Genomic DNA, 21,845 nt, shown 5'->3' with positions numbered 1-21,845 from the left:
GAGCAGAGAAGTAGAGAGAGTAGAGGCCGGCCATGACCACGTGGAGAGAGGGGGAAGGGAAGGAGGGAAGGGAGAGGAGACAGCGAACCTGCAGGCACGGGGTCAAGGGACTAAGAGAGAGCAAGAGAGAGGAGGGGGCAGGTAGCCCCTTTTATAGTGGGCAGGGCTACCTGCCTGTTGCCAGGTAACTGTGGGGAGGAGAGTACCTGGCTGCTTCCAAGTAAGTGTGGAGGTGGAGTTTAACAGACTACTAACAGGCCCATCTTGGGATCCATCTCAAGGGGAGGCTTCAAGGCCTAACACTATTACTGATGCTATGATGTGCTTACAGACAGGAGCCTAGCATGGGTCCTCTGAACAGCTCAGTAAGCAGTTGATTGAGACAGAAGCACATATTTATGCCCAACCAATGAACTGAATTTGAGGACCCCTGTGCATGCATTAGGGAAAGGCTGCATGAAGCTGAGGAGAAGAGCGCTTCCCCATGGGAAGGCCAGCAGTCTCAACTAACCTGGACCTCTGGAATCTCTCAGACACTGAGGCATCAACCAGGCATCATTCACTAGCTGGTCCGAGGCCCCAGATACAAATACAGCAGAGGACTGCCTGATCTGTCCTCAGTGAGAGAAGATTGTGCCTAACCCTCCAGAGACTTGAGGCCCCAGGGAGTATGCCTGGTAGGGGACTAGGGACATCCTCTTGGAGACAGTGGGAAGGAAAAATGGGATGATAAAATGTGGGAGGGTGGACCTGGAGCAGGGTAATGACTGGACTATAAAAAAATAAAAGTAACAAAAAAGAAAAGTAAGTTCATGATTCTAGTCCAGTAATTAATTGACAACGAATGGTCCTTTTAAATAATAAATAAGTAAATAAATAATGTCAAAGTTGCTTCGACTTGACATATGAGTATGCCCTCAAATCTAGATACTGTGTCGGGATTCATAAATTGTAGGTTAAATAAAGAAACAGTCAGAAATGTTTAAAAGCTACTTATAAGATACTGAATAATTGAACTGACATTTTTCTATTATTTTTGTCTGTAGGACCTGAGCTGAAGTTTCAACTCTCTGATACTCAACTTTGTATATAACATGGGTGTAATCATTTATAAAACAACTAAATTAGATAAAGAGTGATGAAGGAAAATGTCTGGCTCATTGATGACGCACAATACATTTTAATTATCTTCATTGCTATTGCTATATTTTTATATAAAATTGCAAAATGTTACAACTAAAATATCACTTTATAGGTGAAGGCTTTATGGAAAACAAAAGGATTGTGGAGAGAGGGAGAGAGACAGACATACAGACTGAGAGAGAGAGAGAGACAGGAAAAAGAGAGAGAGAGAGAGAGAGAGAGAGAGAGAGAAGAACAAACTATTTATTTTATGTGGGTGTTCTTTCACAGACCAAAAGAAAATTCAAACAACCTCAGCTAGGTTCCTCAGGGTATGACAAGAAGTGTTATTTTAGAATGCCACATCTAAAATCCTTTGCGCTAAATGTAGTTTTAGAAATTGGGTATTGTCACTAATTCTCAATAATGGCTAACACTATTGGAGTAATAAACGTCTTGATTATGTAAGTATTAATATTTTGACAATGAATTGTATGACTACTTGAAAAAAGTTTACAAAGTCTATTATACCTGTGTATTACTATTCATGGATCATATTTTGCTAAGTTGATAAATTCTAAGTAGAAAAATTTAACTTAAGATTTCCTATCTTTAAGACTCATTTTACATAATGTTTCTAATCCGGTTTGCATTTTAGATGTCGAATATATCTCGATTACAGCTGTTAAAAGTCTTTGACGATGAAGCACCATTGCTTTTGTGTTCAGTCTGCATTGATCATCTCTTCATGGCGATGGAATCAGATACTAGGCATAAAATATCACTACAGCAGTTGTTTAAAATGCCTTTATAAAGACCATTCCATAGTTATTTGGCACGTTAACAAGGGTTTGTGTCTGAGAAGTTCCCCTTTAATTGAATAAAAAGCCATGAATTTCTGGCTCATTGATAAATGTAGGCCATTTAAGGGAACAATTAACAGAAGATGTGTTCTCTGTAGCATCTAGAGTGACTTTATCACCCGCACTTCTAACGCCATCATTATCCCCTTCTCTGGTCACCCACACAGCCTTACAACAGCACCACCACTCACACATCAATTCCATACATCACATTTTATATCAACGCCTAAGAATTTACACTCTCATCAGATAAACTTTTGTAGCAGTGTTATGTGGTATTCATTTCTCATTAATGAAGTCCCGTTTTCACCTTCAGTTTCCAAGATTACTTCAGGACAGACTTTCACTAAACATTTGTCAACGTTGACTTACTAACATTAGCACTTATTTACTATAAATGTATTGTACACGGGTACTCTTAAGACTGAATTATTTCTGGAAATAATGACTCTTCATTTTTATTCACTGCAGGATATGCATGCCGGGCAAAATGTGGCTGTAATACATTTTCATACAGATTAAATTTTTTCATCAACGGGCTCCATTAAAAATGTCAATTTTGGGTCTCTCGTAAATGATGAGGTCTTAGATTTACATCAAAATCCTTCAGAGGTAGATGGAGATGAGTAGAGTCATTGTTTTTCTTTATTAGTTTTAAAATTAAGATATGATTTATATACAGGATATGCTTAATTTTGTCAGCATTTCTACAAGCTTTGGTAAATGGAATCACGTAACTGTTTCCTAAATCATCTTATCACGTGTCAGAAAGGTCTGAGCAGCCTTCTATCCAGGCCAACTTCAAAAATAGCTGTCTTTTCCTGCATTCTAATATTTTTATGAGACTGTCACATAAATACAATTTTAAAAGTCTTTTAATTCTGGTTTCCTTTATCCAACATAATACACAAGACAGAACTGGTATTTTAACTTTCATAATTTTACTAGCATAAAATAATTGTACAACATAGAGAGTTTTATTATATTTTCATGCATATATGTAGTATATATATATATATATATAATTGTATATATATATATATATTACTTGAGTCATATTTTTCCTCTATTACTGCAATACTTCATTGTATCCCTTCTCCCACCTTAAACTTTCCACATTCAGTTTTCCTTATTATTATTCCATTTAGTTAGATAGCCTACCCTTATGCTAGGACACACAGGAGAGAAAATATATGCTATTAATTTTCATACAACTGCCTTTTTAAACTCAACCTGATGATTCATTTTTCCATACATTCATGCAAATGAAAAAATTACATTCAATTCTATGTTTGAATAAAAATAAATGAATAAATAAATAAATAAATTTCTGACTATATGGACTATATATTTTTTTATTTCCACAACTACAGAAGAATCTAGATTGGTTCTGTAATTTGATTTTTATAAACACTGTGACAATTTACATGAATGTGAAAATATTGTTATAGCAAGGTTATTTGGGTTATTCTTTGTTCATACCCAGGAATGGTATTGATAGATTATATGGAAGTTCTGTGTTTTATTAATGAGAAATCTCTATGTAGAATTTGTTGATATTTGTCTTGCTTTCTTAATGACAGCCACTGTAACTTGGATGATGTGGCATCTTAATTTAGTTTTGATTTGCATTTGTGTGTTGAATAATGTTGAAGCATTTTCCAGGATATTTATTAGACATTTGTATTTGATCAATTTGTTTAAGTACTTATTGATTGGATTATTAGCCCTTTTATTGTTAAATTATTTAATTTCTTGTATATCATTTACATTAGTCACTTTTTCCTTCTATTGATAATAGATTATTTTTTATACAGCATATCTTGATTATAGTTTCCCCTTTTTAATTTTTTATTTCTCCTAGTTCCTCCTCACCTACTCTTACATCCAGATGTGATGCTGTTCTGTCTCTTTTTGGATAAGAAGAGGCTACCAAAAAAAAAAAAACACATAGTAAAATAGCATAAAATAAATATTTTCATATCAAAGTTGGACATGGTAACCCAAAATAATAAGAGTCTGATAGGACAGCAGAAGAGTCAGAGAACACTTATTCTCACAATCAGTCAAGAGTTCCATAAGATAATAGCTATAATATGTATACAATGGACCTGGTATATAAACCCTTGTATGCTCTGTGCTTGCTGTGATCTCTTGTGCAACTTGCATAGCTGATTCATAGAATCTTGTTCTCCTTGTGTCCTTTAGCCCTTCTGTCTACTACAATCTATCTACATTTTCTTCCTTGGGATTCCCTGACCTCTGAGGAGAGGAATTTGATGGAGACATCCCTTATAGACTCTCCACATAATTTTTGGCTATGGGTCTCTATCTGTTCCCATCTGCTGCAGGAGAAAGCCTCTCTGATGATGGCTGGATAAGGCACTGATCTTCAAGCACAGCAGAATGTCATTCAGAGTTATTTTATTTTTTATTATTTTGTGTTTGACCAGTAGTGTTTGGTTTTATCTTAGGTCTCTGGACTATCTAGTTTCTGGTTCTTGTTTATCCAAGTATCAGATATGGGTTCCTTCTTTTGTAATGGGCCTTAAGTCAAATCTGACATTGGTTGGCTATTCCTATAACTTCTGTGTCACCATTGCCCTCGCATATTTTTTAGGCAGGACAGACTTGAGGACAAAGGTTTTGCAGCTGAACTGGCGTCAACATATTTCTTTTGGTAGCCTTCAAAATACTTTCACTCTCACACACAAAAATATCTAGAATGTAGGAGTAAAGGCTCCATATAAGCTCCAGTTTGATAAGTCATGTGGATATTGTTCTGGACAACGGGGCACTGCTGTCAGTTTGTGGAGAAAAAGCATTTGTCTTGGCAACAGAGTGGAACATTTGAAGATTTCCATGGGGCCCCCTTGGCCAACAACTAAAGTGACTGTCACCCAACCCCAACACTGTTCTGCTTTGTTTTTGATATCTACTTTCTGAGTTATTTATATATTTTGGATATTAGTCTTCTATTAGATGTTCAGTTGGTAGAAATCTTTTCCCAGTCTGTATGCTGTCACTTTGTGAGATTGTTCATATCTGTTGCCTTACAGAAGGTTAGCACTTGAGAAGACTCATGCCCTGCTGGCTCTGCTCCAGGGGATGGAAACACGACCATGCCCGTTGAGGCCATGGAATATGTATTTCACTTGCTTGGTTAGAGTTACCTCAAGATATTTTATATTATTTGAAGCTATTATGAAAGGTGGTGTTTCCCTGATTTCTTTTTCAGCAGTACATCTCTCCAGGCCCTTCTGGCTTTTAAAGTCTCCATTGAGAATTTATGCATAATTCTAATGGGGTCTACCTTTATCTGTTTCTTGTTTGCTTCCTTTGCAGCTTTTAAATTCTTCTTTCTGTATATTTAGTATTCTGGTTATTATATGGCAAGTGTACTTTTTTTTTTCTGGTCCAATCTATTTGGCATTCTGTATGCTTTTTGTACTTTTATAGGGATCTTGTTCTTTAGGTTTAGAAAATTTTCTACTGTGATTTTGTTGAAAACATTTTCTGAGTCTATGTTAATTAAGAATAGTGTGTGTGTGTGCGTGTGTGTGTGTGTGTGTGTGTGTGCGTGTGTGTGTGTGTGTGTGCATGTGAGCACCCGTGAGCATGCACATGCCTGTGTATGTTTAACTGGTTTGGACATTAGAGTAATGCTGACTCACAGAATGAGATTAGAGTAAGCGTTTTATTTCTGATTTTTAAATTTTTTGAGATGTATGGATTGTAGTGTACTGAAAAACTAGTAGAATTCTTCTGTCCATTTTGGCTTAGGATCTTCTTAGTTATAAGGCACCATATGACTGTTTGAATTTCCTCCTTTGCTATTTGTTTAAGTTGCTGATGTATTCTTTGTTTAACTTTGGTAATTTGTATGAACCAGGAAATTTATCTATTTCTTTTAGATTTTTTTCCAAATTATAGGAGTTCAGCTTTTAAAGTATTCCCTTATAATGTTCTGAATTTCTTTTTCATTTGTTGTAAGGTTTCCTTGTTCATTTCAAGCACACATACAGATCATTCACCATGAGTAAATTACCTTTATCCTACCAATGTAGGTATTGTTCAACATACATAAGACAATAAAATAAATCATACAAATTGACTTTAAGAAAAAAATTCATGAACATCATGACAGATATAGAAAATATATTTGAAAATATCAAATATGTGTCATTCTAAATGTCATAGAAAGAGTAGGACTGGAGGGAAAATAGCTCAGTACAATAAAATCTATGTATGAGAATTAAACAGGCAACAATATCCTAAATTGAGACAAACCTTAAAGTAATCCCATTAAAGTCAGTAAAGCGATATTCAGTATCACCAATAATTTTCAATGTACTGTTGAAAACATTGGCAAGATCAATAAGACAAGATAAGGAAGTTAAAGAGATACAAATAGAAACAAAAAGTCAAATTACAACTATCTGTAGGTGACATAAAGTTTTGTATTAGATATTCCAGAAATTTCACCAGAAAACTCCTAGATCAGGTAACAGTTTCCACAAAGTGGTTGTGTACAAAATCAACTTTCAAATATCATTAGCTTTTCAATTCACAACCATAAAACACAATGAAAATATTTAATAAACACATTTTTATTAATAATAGCATCAAAAATATAAAGATATTAAAATAAATCTAACAAGGGAAATTAAAGATCTTTACAGTGAAAATTTCAAATTTTCAGTAAAAAAAAAAATATGGTCTTTATCTGAGAAGGACAGTAGAAATAGAAAGATATTCCATTGTTCATGGAATGTTAGAATTAATACTGTAAAAATGACCACCCTACTAGATTTAATTTAAAGATGCCTTGCAAACCTAAGTTAAATAAGTACAGCATTTTTCATTAGAAATTAGGGGGGGAATCCTAAAATTAACATGAAACCTTAAAATACCCCAGGTGATAATATAATTTTGAAGGAAAAATAGGAATATTGGATGATCTTCCATTCAAGACTTACACATAAATTATAAGACTATAGCAGTAAAAAGAATGTAGTATGGGCATAAGTAAAACAGATATATAAACCAATGAAATTACCTAGAAGTATCAAACATGAACTACAGCCATGTCATATTTGACAAAGCAGCCAAAAAACATAGTAGAGAAAGGAGAGCATATTTAATCAGTAGTTCTGAGAACACTTGATGTGGTCATCTAGAAGAATGAAATTACATCCAAATTTATCATTCTGCACAGAAAAAAAAATAGATCCAAATAGAAAAAAATCAGTTTGAAATGTGAACATAGTACTCTTGGGAATATACCCAAAAGATGCCCCACAATGCCACGTGTTCCACTATGTTAATAGCAGTCTTGCTTATGATAGCCAGAAGCTGTAAACAACCTAGATGTCTCACGACAGAAGAATTAATACAGAAAATGTGGTTCTTTTACACATTGGATACTACTCAGCTATTAAGAACTAGGACATCTTGAGTTTTGCAGGCAAATGGATGGAACTAGAAAATATCATCCTAAGTGAGGTAAGTCAGACCCAAAAGGACATGCATGTTTTGTACTCAATAGTAAGTGGATATTAGCAAAAAAAAAAAAAAAAGTACAGAATACCCAAGATACAGTCCACAGAACTCAAGAAGGTCAACAAACTGAAGGGACCAAGTGAGGATGCCTCAGTCCCACTTGGAATAGAGAAGAAAGCAACCACAAAGGGAGAGTGAGGGAGGGACCTGGGAGGGAAAGAGGATTGGGGGCAGGAAGGGAAATATGATCTGGTATTGGGTGGGGTAAAAAGACTGAAATCCCTGACGGTCAGCAGAAAGAATGAATACATGTAACCTTGGAATGTAAGAGGTTGGGGGAACCCTCCAGAGACCTGGGAGGTGAGAGACTCTCAGGACTCAAAGGGAAGGACCTTAGATGAAATGCCCAACATTGGGGAGAGCTCACCTCCAGCACAAAGGCAGGGCATCAAGTAAAGGATGGGTTTGCCATCCTACAATCAAAACTTTGGCCAATAATTGTTACTCTCTGAAAGAACTGCAGGGACAAAAACAGAGAAGAGCCTGAGGAAAAGGAGGCCCAGTGAAAGGCCCAAAGTGAGATCTAACTCAAGGGGAGGCCCCAAGGCCTGACATTACTAAGGCTATAGAGAGCTCACAAACAGGGACCTATCATGACTGCCCTACAAAAGACCCAACAAGCAGCTGAAAGAGTCAGATGCAGGTAATTGCATCCAACCAATAGACAGAAACTGCTGAACCCTGTGGTTGAATTAGGGAAAAGCTGAAAGAAACTGAGGAGGAGGGCAACCATGTAGAAGGACCAACAGTCTCAATTAACCTGGACTCCTGAGAACTCTCAAACACTGAACCACCAAAAAGGCAGCATATGAGACCTGATATGAGCTGATATAAGACCCCCAACACATATACAGCAGAGGACTGCAGAGTCTGTGTTCAATCAGAGATGATGGACCTAACCTTCAAGAGACTGCAGGCCCCAGGGAGTTAACTGGTCAGGTGGGGTGGGGAGTGGAGGGTGGGAACAGCCTTGTGGAGACCAGGAGGTGGGTTGAAGGCATGGGATGTGGAACAGTCAGTGTGAGGACTAGGCGGGGAATAAAATCTGGAGTTAGAAAGAAAGAGAGAGAGGGAGTGAAGGGGAAAGAGAGAAAGAAAGAAGAAAGAAAAAAAGAAAGAAAGAAAGAAAGGAAGGAAGGAAGGAAGGAAGGAAGGAAGGAAGGAAGAAAGAAAAATGCGAAACACTAAAATTGCTTGTAGAAAACAAATGTTGTAGTCTATAAGATATAGGTGTAGACAAGGACTTTTTGATTAGACCCCATTTGATCAGAAATTAAGGCCAGCATATAAGAAGTGGGACCCTATATAACTAAAAACCTTCTGTATATTAAAGGAAACAGTCAACTGAATGAAGAAGAAACCTTCAGAATGGAAGGAAATATATACTAGCTACACAAGTGATGGAGTATTATTATCAAGAAAATGCAAAGAGCTCAAAAATGAATTGCCAAATAAAACCAAATGATCCAATCAAAAATTGGGCTAGGAGTACAAACAGAAAGTTCTCAGATAAAGAAATAAAGATGTTGTTTATGCTTATCAATTAGAAAAATATAATTTATAACAGCTATGAAATTTCATGTGACCCCAATCTGAATGAGTAAAGTCATTTGAAGACTGACAATTTATGTTGGCAAAATAGTCCACTGTTCACTGTTGGTAGGGATGCAAATTCTTGCAGCCATTCTGGAAATCAGTATGGAGAATCCTAATGCTTTATTCACAATAACCATGAAGTGGAAATAACCTACTTATTCTTTAACAGGTGAATGGATAATGAAAATTTTGTACATGTGCATTATAAAATACTATTCAGCTGTGAAGAAAAAGTGAAATTATGAAATTTGCAGGTAAATAGGTGGACCTGGAAGGATAATATTCAGTGAGTTAAACCAGAAACCAGAATGACAAATGCCGCAATGTTCTCTCATCTATCACTCCTAGCTCCAAATCTTCAAATATAAATATAATTATCACCTGCCATCAAAGAAGCTTCTTTCGGCAGCAAATGGAGGCCATTCCAGAAAATCACTACATACAGTGCAAACATCAGTGGATTTTGAGTAGGTTGTCCCCAAGAGTTTCATTTGGAGCACAGCTTCAGCCTCATCAGCTAAGGAGATACTGTGGAATAGAAAGCAGAAAGAGTATAAGAGCCAGAGTACCAAGAATTGTACTGTGAGATTGACTCTCTCATTAATAGCTTCACTAACAATGAAATCAAAAGACATGCTGATGTTGAAGGGGAATACTTAAGGCATCCCACTTGTAGACAAAGAACTACAGACAAATAATGAATGCTGAGAGTCAGAGAATTGGCTTCTCCCAGGGATCAGTCCCGTAATTGTGTATTCAATTCAAAGTAGTCAGCTATGCAACTGTATACACAAAAGCAACAAAACTGTGCTCATTAGTGTGTGTGTGTGTGTATATATATATATATATATATAATGTGTGTGTATATATATACATGTGTATAATACATAATTTGCTTGTAAGCACACAACACACTCACACACGCATATACACACACATGAAAACACACACACACACACACACACTACATGTATCTCTAACAACAATAATCAAAGAAATAGATGCTAAAGTGGAGGGCATGTGTGTGTATATGCGTGTGTGAGTGTGTTGTGTGCTTACAAGCAAATTATATATTATACACATGTATATATACACACACATGAAAACACACACACACACACACACTACATGTATCTCTAACAACAATAATCAAAGAAATAGATGCTAAAGTGGAGGGCATGTGTGTGGTTGGGGGAATGGCTAAAGAGAAGAAAGAAAAGGTGGAAGTCACATAGTTATATTTGTATTTAATATGCAAGAGAATAATGCAATGAATCAGGAATTGTTCTGAAATACAATGTGAAATTTTAAATATTTGAGAATATCCTATATGTACTTCAATTATACTGTAGTATTTAAGATTTTTAATTTGTATCCAATAATATCTAATTATGGCTATTAATATCCAGTATACTTAGAAATTGAAGAGACAATGCAATTCTGTGCTTTAGAAATTTGATTTGAGTTCTTTGTACATGCTCTTTTGAACTTTCTGAAATTTCAGTTCCTGGTGAGGCTATGGGACATAAAGTAAATCCTTCTGCCATTTTCCTGAAGGTATAACTCTGAGGAGAGTACCTGAAGACAAATCTAGTGCTAAATCCTCATGAAAAAGACATAATTTTTAGTACACAAAAAACCACTACTATTTCAGTAGGCAGAAAGGACTGATCATGAGTGCTTATCCCCAATTGATACATTCACATCACAACCCCTACATCTAGGACTGAGGGACCATTTTGAGGAAAGTTATGGGAAGACTGTGGCTACCCAGAGGGCAGCTCATGTGCTTTCTGAATAGTGTAAAGAAGGCAGAATCAATGAGGATAGGGAAAAGGAGGTGAATCTGATCAAAGATGTGACATACGAATTTTATTAACACATATAGAACTCATAAAGAATCAATTAAAATCTTATTTGAAAAATGTACTATACTACATATCTACAAGAATGACAATAGCTAAGTAACTAAGAAGAATATCAGGAACATAAACATTGAACAGCTTTATATTCTGATCATTAGAATATACGTTGTTTCAGCTATTTCAGAAAAGAGTTTTAAGACTCACAAGTTCTCTTTTGGTTCTCCCTCCTAAATTCACAGGCAAATATATGTGTTTCTCAAGGCATAGACATAGAAATTGCTTTCTAGTGTTGCAAAACACTGAAATTGCAGAATCATGGATACAACATCCACAATTTAAAAAAGATAAATGCTACAGGTCACATTCTTTCAATACAAGGTTTGTAGCAAATCACATTCATAAGCAATGTAAGTTAAACCATCATTTGATTTCAGAAACAAAGAGATGAATATGATTAACTTAGTCATAAATTAACACTGGAAAAATAACTCCAAAATTGTTCATAATCTGACATACTTTTTGATCTTCCATTATGACAATAATCTCTCTCCACAACAACTAAAAACAGAGAAGAATACAAATTTATCCTAGACTTAACAGAGCATAAGGAACTACTGTGGAAAACATTCAACCCCCTATACTATCAGCAGCATTTGAGAAGCTCACTCAGAACTAATGGAAACAATTCAAGCTTTATATTATACACTAGTAGTGGTCAAAATAAGTAGGTGAAGTATTTTAAAACTTTCAGTTATAAATAAAGCCAGATTGTATTTGTATCTTTAAGAGATCATTTTATTTGCTGAGAAAAACATATTAACACTCCTTTAGTTTAATCAAAGTAGTCAATTTGGGAACACAATTTATCCTATAACATCCTAACCACATTTTGGAAACGAGATTAAAATATTAATTCCAAAAACATTCTGGTGTCATGAATTAATAGAAGCATATTTTTTTAGTAAAACATATCCCTTCACCTTAAAAAAGATAAGCTAAAGTTAATTGCTACTCTAATTACTCTTTGTGTTATTATTCTCAGTATAATCATTTATCATTCTGTCTTAACACTTTCCATCCTTGGAGTAAAGCCAATGATAAATAACCTGCCAGGATTGCTTCTGACGGTGTATAATGCATAGGCTGTTAACAAGGAGAACACAGCTGGTTTATGCATATCTAAAGTTTCATTTCATGGAAACAATAGGTAATTATGGGGAAATAGGAGATAAGTGCATGTTTTTAATATTAACTGTTGACAATCATGCCTGATTGAGGAATTAAGATATGAATATATTAACATGCAAGGTATCTTAATTTTACGAATTTAGAAACTTATGCTTCATCTCTTTGTACCTGTTTTTTACCCACTAAGGGCTAATGTATGATGTCTTATTAATTAAAGTCTATAAATTTAAGCTATATTCTGTATATTATTTTTAGAAATCTAAAACTGATTTTCATCTAAAACACGTTTACTTCATTTGTATGTACTTAGCTGATCTCATTTATTTTGTTTTATTTTTTTCTTCATTATCTATTTTAAGATCTCTGGGTAATATAAAGCATTTTATCTCATGATTGTGTAAACATGGAGTGGAACTTTAGTTTGTGTAAATGAGAGCAGAAATGTGTCATAACATTTTGAGGGTATACACTTGTTAAGTATAAACAAGCTTAAACTATATCTAATATGTAAAATATTTAACTAGAACTTTTCCCCATCCTTGAGCCCCCTCCACTTTTTGTAACTACATAGGAATATCAATGATTTTATAAACAGAATGGAAAAGCTTTCACAAACCTGTGGCTTTCAGAAAATCGTTAGAAAATCACGGGGTTAGATTTGGAATGATGGCTGTGAAAATTTCACCTATTGCCTATGCATTGAAATTATGATCTTATATAGCTTTTGATCTCTCTCTCTCTATATATATGTGTGTGTGTGTGTGTGTGTGTGTGTGTGTGTGTGAGTGTGTGTATACACATGTATAATTTTTATATTTATTTGAATTTTATTAGCTAGACTTATTTAGGGAGAAATTCTAGTTTTTAGCTAAAATTAATTCTAGCTTTACTAGAATATATGATATGAGATCTTCATAGAGATATGATTACTTTATGATTCTATGTGACCTTCAATCTCTTTTCTTACACACATACGCTAATACCTTTTGTTTTTTTCCTGAAGCATTAATTATGATATTATCAAACATTCTTGTATACTTGAGTGTGAACTGACTGAAATAGTTGATGAGGCCACAACCAAACTCAATATTGACGGAATCTCATATACACGGATTATATGTGTGTGAATTGAGGTATCCTTTTGGATTCCAGGTTAAGCTATTTTAAAATGTTCTCAAAGCTGACAGGAAGAAAAATGCCTCTGTTAAACTGGAATATCTTTGTGGAGCAAAGCAAAGTGTGGATGTGAGATAGGTCCAGTGCAGGGAGCAGCTTACATGCAGGCTAATGGAGATTCTAAAAGATTTGCAAGTAAATTGTAAAGAAAAACAGAAAGTCTGATGTAAGGAAGGGAGGGGGGAGATAGGGAGGGAGGGAGGGAAAGAAGGAAGGAGGGAAGGAAGGACAAAGGAAGGAAGGAAGGAAGGAAGGAAGGAAGGAAGGAAGGAAGGAAGGAAGAAAACATTTCCCACAAATTTCTACTTCAAACTATTTTTTGTATTATTCCTTGTATATTAATTTCTTCAGAATTCTGAAAACAAAAAAATCTCATACATTTCCAAGAGACGAAAATATGAAGAATCTAAGCTATGCTAGTTCTGACAAAATGGCTCAAGTCCCAGATTGCAATTTGCCTTAACGCCCACTAGGGTTTGGGATATTAATGGCAATTCAAGTGAAGGTACTTCAAATTTACATCTGCCTTTATGCCCTGAAAATGAAGACTGCAATCTCAAGTTCCTGATACATGTGACAAAGAGGTAGCCCTTTGCATGTTCATTCTCAGTAACTCATGCTTTTAAGTGTTAGTTACAAATACGCCTGCTCCAGATGGAATGACAGTGCAAGCCACTGAAATGAACCAAAGAGTAGGTAGTGATTATTGCTCTGGTTTGTAAAAATTTTAAATCATACACAGGATGAGCAAATGAGAATCAGAGGACTTACTTTTCATCGTGTTATCTGAGGGAGTTAAAAACATGCAGGTTGGTATGGTTGCAATACTTCTTTCTTGGAAGGAGTTTGTCATACATCATTGACTGCCATTCGTGGAAGAACCTGTAGTTGAAATGGTCACTCATCCACAGTTTAAGAGGTGTCAGCAAAATGCATATGCATCCACACTTAAATGTCTTGTATTAAAGAAGTTGACTTGGGATACCAGCAGGCTTCGGCCCACCATTTTACAGCTTTCAGTTAGCATTTCACATTTCTCACCCCATGAGGACATCTCAATTTTCACTGAGAGATTGCTATATTTTAGAAATGAACCTATCGCATTTTACTTTCGAAACATACAAACTACTTTCACTACTAACTAAGCAAATAAAAGGGGCAAACATTACAATGAGTACCACTGAAAATTTTAGAACTAACATGAATCTAGTGGTATTTGGCATGATACTCAAGGTGGCTCCTCACTCTTACACTCTGAACCTCCTTCCAATAATTTAAATAGGATAAAGAGCATAATCCATTCTTCCAAATGCCTATCTAAATCCTTTTGTATATTCAACACATTAGTAACATTTTTTTGCTAAATGATTAACAAAAGTAGCTGCCTTAACTTCTTGTGTCAAAGCAATTGCAGAGGCAGTGGTGCTAGCAATTAACACAACTAAAGCTGTTATACCCACAATAATCAAGCCCACTATTCTCATGCTTCTGCCTAAAGCCTGACGCACTTCTTCCCATGCTTGTAAGCATATTTTTTGCAGAAGACCAAGGTTCTGTGATACTCAGGGCAATAAAACAAAAGCTGATCTTGCAGTGTATTTGGCATAATTCTAACACTTCTCTGGATGATTTAACTTTGCATAGTGAGCTTATGAATTTAAAGAATGCTGCTCTGCTGAGTGTTGATGCAGTAGATACTGCTGATAAAATTATCCATGGCCTGAGGTATTACTATTTTTAATATTTTAATATTTTTCTAAATATTAGGCTAGAATAAAGATGTAATTTCAGGCAGGAATCTAAATTTTAGGCTAGAACAAGGATGTAGTCTTCAGACATGAAAATGACTTTGGAATAGGACAGGAAAGTTACCTCAGATATTTTGGTCATCCTGATAAGCCCCTAGAAACAGGAGTCAACACAGGAATGTTCACAGAATTTCATTTATTGCACTGCTTGTTCCTTGACTATTTGCATTTATTGTATTGCTAGTTCCTCAACCTAGAACTGACTTTAATACATGCGTGTAATTAAAATGGTATAAAAGCAAAAAGGAGGAGGGGGATTGGATAGGAGATTTCTAGGGAGGGTAAATGGGAAAAGGGGGTGTCATCTGAAATGTAAATAAATAAAATATCCAGTAAAAAAGGCAAACATAATAAACATTCAGTGTAAAAGGCCTATATGTGTAAATATATATAGTGTTTTTGTTCTAATAAGTTGTTGTTTGCTGAAAAGTCATTAAGACAGGAATTTTAAGAAGAAATAAATGACTATTTTAGCTATTTCTAAAATTTGGACTCATGTAAAAATGAAAGAACTTTAAATATCTATTTTAATAAGAATAGATGATACAAGGTTCAAAAGTATACCCAAAATTCAGTGACCTTATATTCAAAAGAATGCTAAATTGTGTAATAATGAAGCTAGATTTAATATATTAAGCATCTATGATACGCCACGGTCTGTGCTATGTGATTGATATGAACAGGGAGCTTGCAACTTGCATAAATTTAGGCCCGTTTAACCATTATGGAATTGTAAACTTAGGAAAATCTAAGTTCTTTATCAAAATGAAATTCAGAAGCTCTGTTTGTACCATCACATAATCCGAGAGGATGACTGTCAAACTAAATTAAGAAAATATCCAGCTTTCATGTTCATTCTTCCCGTATGATGTCCACCCACTTAATTCAAGAAGATGAGTATTTAGACTCAGTTAATTACATATTTTGTAAGAAAAGTGTTTTGAAATTTACCCAAAAACACAAATGGAGTTTGTGGGGCAACTTGTAAGATAATGGTGCATCCAGAGGGCAGTCTGAAATCCCAGGCTATCTTACTTGGTCAGTATTATTGTTGCTGAGATCTTTAGTACGGAAGTTAATTTTGCCATTTCCTGAAGTAAGGAATAATCTCTTATTTTGATTCAACCAGAATCCAGATAAAATTGCAGTGCCATTCATGTTCTGTCTTGGATCTGTTAGTCTTAAGAAGCATTATAAGTTGCCAGGATAAACAGAAAAAGAAAAGCATGTGTATATTGCAATTGCTTTGCATTTTTAAACACAGGAGTCAGGGGTTATTGTTGCTGTTTAGAAAGACCAAAGTACAGTTCTATTTAAAAACAAAATTAATCTTTGGTTAGTAGCTCAGTCTTTGGGAGCTCCCAGGGGTCCAGGTTAACTGACACTCTTGGTCTTCCTATGGGGTTGCCATCTCCTTGAGGGCCTTCCACCCTTCCCCTAACTCTTCCATAGGGGTCCCCAACCTCTGTTCAATGATTGGCTGTAGATATCTGCATCTGTCTCAGTCAACTGCTTGGTAGAGCCTCTCAGTAGGCTGTTATGTTAGGCTACTATCTGTAAGCATAACATGGCATCATTAATAGTCTGAGGGATTGGTGCTTGCCCATGGATGGATCTCAACATGAGTTCGTCACTGGTTAGCTATTCCTTCCATCTCTGCTCTATTTTTGTGACTGCATTTCTTTTAGATAGGACCAACTTTGAGTCAAAAGTTTTATAGGTGAGTTGGCATCTTCATCCCTCCACTGGGGGTCCTGTCTGGCTACTGGAGGTTGTCTCTTCAGGTCCCATTTTCCTATTGTTGGGCATTTCAGCTAAGGTCATCTGCATTGACATCTGGGAGCCTCCATTGTCCTGGTTCTCTGGGACTTCCTATAGAATCCCCCCACCCCTGGATGCTGCATGTTTTTATATATCCTCCTGGCACTCAGAGATTCTCTCCTGTCTCTCCCTATGCCTGATTTTGCCCTTCTATTTCCCTAGCCCTTCTGTCTCTCACCTAAATCTCTCTCTCCTCTGCTTCCCATGACTATTTTGTTCCCCTTTCTAAGTGGGATTTAAGCATCTCACTTGGACCTTCCTTCTTCCCCTGGAACATATGTAGCAGAGGTCTGCCATGTCTGGCTTCAGTGGGACAGAATGTTCCTAATCCTGCAGAAACTTAATGCCCCTTCAGGGATGAAGGTGAGGAGGGGAGGAACTGTGAGGGAGACAGGGAGGGGGCAGTATTTAGGATGTAACTAAATAACTGAAATAATTTTACTAGTAACATTTTTAGCTTATTATTTCTTATTCTGAAAAACTATAAGTACTTCTTGTGTTCATGTGTTCATGAGTTAAACATAAAAACAACCAGAGGTGGTAGTTCCCTTTTGTACCTAATGGAGGAAATTTCTAAATATAGTTCTTTATCAGTTACTTCATTATTATTTAATATGTATGAACATTATAGAGATGCAAACGTAATGAGCAGTTGCTTATGGACTGGATTTGGATTTAAGATGGGATATATCCTAATTAAGCCTATACAGTTGTTGCTTCAAGTTTTTATGAGGAGATTAGCATGGGTAGAGAATGGACTATTTTGGAAATGTTTGCATGAAAAACAAATACTGTCTTACAGAAACCCTATGAGGTAGAAGAGGATGCTAGCCCCTTTACAATACAAAAGAAGAAAGCTTCAAAAGATAAGTACATATCTTCCACGCACTGACAGCTTCCCCTTTTCTGGAGTAAGGAATAGACCCCAGACATCTGGTTGCTTTCATTATTTATTGAATGTTTCATCAGGAGCAGTGAGTTACTCCTTCTCATGTTAATCAATTTACGTTGAATTAATGAACTAAGGAGCAAAAAGATGTAAACAGTCATCGGGAAATAAAATCATTTTGTGTCAGCAAAGAGATGAGAGGAACAAACAGATCCAGTTTCTAATGAAGAATATAAAAGGTTTCTCTTAATCCCTGTACCTTGTTTGGTTGTTTGTTTTTAATCTCCCAATGTAGAAATAATAAGAGAGTTGAATTTTAACCACCCCAGTACCAACAAAGCCTAATGGTTGCAGTTGATTTGTCATCTTTTATACTTTTGAACTAATCCAGAGAAGTTTTATAAAGAAGAAAACAGGCAAAATAGTAGAGTTAGTAATATAAGAATAAATGGGTCAGACATATCTAGTTACTTCATTGTTCCTAAAGACAGATGCTTTCTGTATTCAGAGAAGGATAACCAAAGAACATCACTTAAAATTTAAGTCATCTAGCAAATCCCTAAAGTGTTACTTACATACTTGCAGTGAAGCCTTCCTCCTGACTCAGTAGTTCTCCTTTGGGCTTCTGAAATGTTAAGGCCATTGTATACTTTCTTTTTAAGACCCCTGTGTTCTCTTGGATACGAAATATCATCATTACCAAATAATTATTTGTTTTACCTTCTCTTGTGGCCCTAGAGTTAAACAAAGTTGTTTTTCTACCAGGGGCTGGACCTTTAGTCTTTAAACTTTCTATACTACTGCTACTACTGCCATAGATGTTAGTGGGGAAGCTCAGAAAAAGCTAAAATGTACAAAATTCAGTTCTTGACAAACATTTTTTACAAAGCTAAACAGAAGGATGCTGCTATCTAATGCTGCACTATTACTTTTCCATAATAGATTTTTTTTCAGCATTGAATATTTCACACTAATTTTAGCTGTAAGTGAGAGGTAAACACCATCTGTGGCTTCCGAATTTCAATGAGAGGTCAGGTATATTTGCATGAATTGTCAATGCTGCCAATTAAAAAGTGACTTGCATGCCTCTTTAACAATGAATTTAAGCATATATAATTTTATAATCAAAATTGCATCCTGGGAAACATTAATAATACTTATTATTAAGCACCAACATTTCATTGAAAATCAAACCCTTTCTACCTTTATTATATTACAGTAAGGGTTATCTCTTTTTGTGTGGTTGGCTGATGGAGTCCTATAGACCTTAATCATTACAGCCTGTTGCCATCACTTTTGTTTGGCCTCCAGAACTTGATGGTAAGACTCTATTGCTAACATTAAGTCAAAACCAGGTACTAGCTTAGAAGCTTCATCTTAATTGGCTAACTCATAATGTTGGTTTATGTGATGCATGAGATGGGAAGAGAAAAGTAATCATCAGTGTCAAGCAAGTATGAGTTCTTCAAGCATCAAAGAATGACCTATGATAAGACGTGCTCACTTGTGCAATAGCAACATGAGTAGTATGGACATAATCAATCAATTTTTGATTGGAAGGCCTACGTCATGAGATAGAACCTATACATGACAGAATTACTGCAGGCAAGAACCTTTGGATAGATAGTTCACAGGTTCCAGGTGAGAACCTACTATTATTCCACAAAGTAGACATAATATGAAAATGAAAAGACCAGCTTTGACACCAGAGGGTAAACTGAGGCTGGCAGCCAATGAGGGGACAGTGTTGAGAGTAGGTCATGGACTTAGAGTCAGGTGCTTATAGAGGCTGCTAGCTATGGCAGCCAGCAATTTGAGAAGAGAAAGAGAGGAAATCAAACATTTATACACATACAGAATGGTTGAAGTGAAAGCTCTAGCAATTTTGATTTCTTTTAACTACTTTTTATAACCCTTGATATGAAGTTTTTTCTATTAGAAAATTACTTCATAACCACAAGTTATATATTTTCTAAAGACAATCACAACAAAAACTTACTCTTCAAAAACGTTGTTACACAAAAGAAAATTACAACATGATACTGATTGCATATTTCTTATATGAAACTTATATCTAACCAAACAATTCTCATCTATCTGTTTTTCCAAAAGCTCACTGTGGCCTCAAATCAGGAATTTTTAGTTAATGATTAGCAAAGTTTAAACAAGTCAACCCTATAGTGGCAAGTTTTTCCCTATGTTTAATTGAAAACAACCCATACTTACTAAGGAGCAGGTCTTCCTTCTTATGTCTTATTTTTGAAGTTCTGATTCAGTTAGCTGGCTGATTATCTGTTTTCTGTTCTTATAAAAGAATTATTTGGTCTTTATTACAACCTTATAATTTCCTGGAACACACCAAAAACCTGTTAACTCAACCTTAGATCACAAGACCAAGAACTCAAGCCCAACCTAGATTGTACACTTACTTTAATCATTAGTTTATCCCAAGCTTTCCCTCCTCTACAATTACATGCCTGTAATGAATGAGTGTCCACTGTATTCCTTTCTCTAACTCAAGAGGCTTTTGCCATACTTTCAGGAAGGGGCACATTTTATTCTTGATTCTAACTTAAAACTGTCTATCAACTGTCCTAATTACTGAACTTTATATTTACTATTAACTACCATAACATCTCAAAATCATTTAAATCAAACTAATCTTAAAAAATATACTTAAATCAGGTTAGAAATTCCATAAAGTCATTAATTCATCTAGACAGCATTATCTCAAGATAATGTCATTTCATCTTCATGTTAATTTTCAAGAAACTTTCCGAATGGAGTGACTCATCATCCAGAGGTAATCATACCAAGTGAAAGGCAGTGAGACTCTCCAGGTGTCCACTCATACCAAGCAAAGTAAATGAGAAGTGTAGCAATGACAAACATGAGAAAGCACAACAGTAGCAAGAAGCAATCTTGGGATAAAGTCTCTGGAGGCTGTGCCACACGAGAGCTCATTCATCAAAGCTGAATAGGACATTGGGCAATCTCGAGGGAACTCACTTGCAAAGTGGAGCTCTTTTTGCATGGTGTCCACCAATTGCTATACTCACAGAGGAGGGAATCACTCAACTCTCACTAGAGAGACTTACATTAGACGGCAGTGATCAGACCCAGAATTGGTTAATGTATAGAGAGTAAGTAGTTGTGAAATGCTTAGCCTTAAATTGGGTTTTTATACCATATCCCTTCCCTCGTCACACTAAAATTGCCAGAGGTGGTGAATTACTTTAAGGATTCAATGTTTTCTAGACACAAGAGAGCAGTGTACATATAAACTCACAGTGATCATGTACATATGAACTCACAATGGTTTTGAAACACACTATTAGTGTAGGGAGTCTGTGAACTGCCAATGACATCTCAGACTCAAAAAGTATCCAAAACCAAAGATCATTTATTCTGTAGCAATCCTGCATGCAGGAGTCTACTGTTCAATAAAATCAAACATGGAGGTGAGCTTGCAAGCCCAAGTTAAACTTGATTAGGGGAATTTCAGGGTTGGGTAGGTGACCTTTATTGTAGTTGGTTGATTCAATCTCTAAATTTACATGTGTCTCTGGGATTGGCTGTGGCTCTGGGGACTTTCCAGAACCATTGCTGATTCACTGTCCTAGGCTCAGGCCAGATGGAAGGGCAGCTTTTGCTTATGGTTTTTCCTGGAACTAGTTTGTTTAGTTCTGAGAAACAAAAACATATCCCTAGTCTCCTGAACTGGCTTCTTGCAAGTCAGTCACAGAATCAGTCTGGCTGTGTCCTCTTTTGAGGCCCTCGATCATTCAAGAGTAGTTGAATAACACAAATTCGATTTGATATTTTTGTTCTTATCATTTTTTGGTGGTTTATAAAATAAAAGCATGAATTTGCTGATAAGGGAAATGGCCATGAATCTTGAAAGAGGTGGAGTGAGAGTGAATATGACCAAAATATGTCATATAAAATTCTCAAG

This window comes from Grammomys surdaster, unplaced genomic scaffold (genome assembly GCF_004785775.1).
Source record: "Grammomys surdaster isolate TR1022 unplaced genomic scaffold, NIH_TR_1.0 98, whole genome shotgun sequence".
NCBI lineage: Eukaryota > Metazoa > Chordata > Mammalia > Rodentia > Muridae > Grammomys > Grammomys surdaster.
This window is presented reverse-complemented; position numbering follows the sequence as displayed.